This window comes from Elephantulus edwardii, unplaced genomic scaffold (assembly GCF_000299155.1).
Source record: "Elephantulus edwardii isolate Elephantulus edwardi_28Jun2011 unplaced genomic scaffold, EleEdw1.0 scaffold00228, whole genome shotgun sequence".
NCBI lineage: Eukaryota > Metazoa > Chordata > Mammalia > Macroscelidea > Macroscelididae > Elephantulus > Elephantulus edwardii.
The window spans coordinates 828,476-831,041 of record NW_006399978.1 but is presented as its reverse complement, the minus strand read 5'-3'; the positions used below and the strand labels follow the sequence as shown (position 1 = coordinate 831,041).

The following is a 2,566-nucleotide window of genomic DNA, read 5'->3' as shown; positions in this document are numbered from 1 at the left end:
AAGTATGTCAGACAAAGCTTTAGAACTCTTGCTTGCAAGGAGCAGCCTGGTTTCACCTTCTCTAGGATGAACCTGTTTATTCTCCTGGCAGTCCATGGTATGTTCAGTACTCTTCTCCAGCACCACAACTCTAAGTCATCAAGTCTTTCTATCATCTCTAGTCATTTTCTGATGCATAGCAAGCAATTGCGAAGACTATGGCTTGGATCAGGTGCACCTTAATCTCTTTACTGGCATCGTTGCTCTTCAGTACTCTGGAGAGATCTCTGACAGCAGACTTTCCCAATGTGATTCATCTTTTGATTTCCTGCTGATGGTACCAAGAGTGTTGATTGTGGAGCCAAGCAAACTAAAACTGTTAAGAATCTCAATCTCTTTATTGGCCCAATGGTGAGAATCTTTTTTTCTTGATGTTGTACTCCAGTCCATATTGAAGGCTCAGTCCTTGATCTTCTGTAGCAAGCACTTCAGGTCCTCCTCAGTTTCAGCAAGCAGGCTTGTATCATCTATGTAACACAGGTTGTTGATGAATCTTTCTCCAATCCTGATGCCACATTCCTCCTCATACAGCCCAGGTATGAAGACAGAATACAACCCTGGTGGACACCTTTCCTGATTTTGAACCATGCAGTGTCTCCTTGCTCTGTTCTGATGACTGCCTCCTGGTTGAAGTATAAGTTTCACATAAGCACAATCAAATGTTCTGGGATTCCCATTCTTCTCAGAGTCAACCACAGTTTGTTGTGATCCACACAGTCAAATGTCTTTGCATTGTCAGTGAAACACAGATAGACATTCCTCTGTTACTCTCTGCTTTCAGCCAAGATCCATCTAACATTAGCTAAAAAGTTAAAAACAACATATTGTTTTAGGTGCTATCAAGTCAAGTATGACTCATAGTGGTGACCCACTGAATAATGTATGTATCTGAATCCTGTTGTATCCTGTGCTAACCTCAAAATCTCTGAGATTAGACCCATTCCTGCAGGCACTGCATCAGTCCACCTGGTTTAGGGTCTTCCTTTTCTTTGCCATCCCTTCGGCTTTCCAAGCATGATGTCCCTCTCCCAGGAATATCCTCTCCTAGCAACCTGCCCAAAGTATGCAAGAAGAAGCTTCGCGATTCTTGCCTCCAAGGAACACTCTGGCTGCACCTTCTCTAAGACGTACCTGTTCCTTTGGCAGTTCGTCAGTTTATTCAGCACTCTTCTTCAACACCACAGTTCAAAGGCAACAGTTTTTCTGTAACTTTACTCATTGTCCAGCTCTCAGATGAATAGCAAGTGACTGAAAAAAACATGGCCTGAATGAGACACACCTTAGTCCTCCCAACTGACAGCGTTGCTCCTTTATAATTTCAAGAGGTCTCTGACCACAGCCTTTCCCAGTGTAATACATCTCCTGATCTCCTGACTGCTGATACCAAGTATATTGATTGTAGATCCAAGTAAGATGAAGTCATTGACAGTTTCAATCTTTTCTCCATCTATTATAATGTTGGCTGTTAGTCCAGTGGTGGGGATTTTTGTTTTCTTGACATTGAGATGCAATCCATATTTAAAGAAGCAGTGTTTAACATTCTACAGCAAGTGCTTTAATTCTTCTTCACTTTCAGCAAGCAAGGTTGTGTCACCCACATAATGAAGGTTAATTGTGAATCTTCCTCCTTCCTCATGCCACATTCTTCTTCATAGATAGAGTCCAGCTTCCTGAAGAATTTGCTTATAATACAGATTAAACAGCTATGGAGAAATACATAGCCTTTTTTTTTCTGCTTGGCTGTTATTTATTTTTATTATTATTATTAATTTTAATGAAAATTTACAGAGACTTTGGATTTCCATTCATTCATTGTTGCATTTTTCTCCCTGACCCCCTTTGCTCCCCCAGTAGACTCTTCTCTTTGAAAAGTAAAGGAAAAATTGTTTCATTGTTTTTCAATCCCTCCCCCCAGGTCCACTCCACTATGCAGCCTTCATTCTGGACTCCTGTCATAACAGTAATACCTAATCATATATCCCTATTAAACAGTTTTCTCCCTCATCTGTTTCAGTGCAGTATACATTATTTATCCCATCTTTCTCAATCTTCCCCCAACCCTGTGGTCAGTCCTGTTTTACAGCAGTGGCACTATGCAGTATTTGTCCTTTTGTGACTGAAATATTTCACTCAGCATAATGTCTTCAAGGGTCTCCGATTTTGAATAATATTGCATGAGTTCTTTGTTTTTCAGTGCAGCGTAGTATTCCATTGTGTGAATACACCACAACTTCTCTATCCATTTGTTTGTTGATGGGCGCTTAGGTTGTTTCCAGCTCCTTGCTATTGTGAACAAAGCTGCGATAAACATGAGTGTGCATTTATCTGCTTTGGTGGCAATTGTGGTCTCTTTGGGGTATATTCCCAGTAGTGGAATTGCTAGGTCAAATGGTATCTCTATTTGCAACTTTTGGAGAAAGCCCCACATCGCCTTCCACAGTGGTTGCACCATTTTACACTCCCACCAACAGTGAATAAGGGTTCCAGTTTCTCCACAACCTCACCAGCATTTGTTGCTTGCTGTTCT

General features: G+C 41.2%; 1 protein-coding gene across 1 annotated transcript in view; it reads left to right on the top strand.

Annotated features, from left to right (window-relative positions):
* C2CD2 (C2 calcium-dependent domain containing 2) overlaps positions 1-2,566 on the top strand; it is a 128,662-nt gene that overhangs the window by 21,684 nt on the left and 104,412 nt on the right. The window lies entirely within an intron of this gene.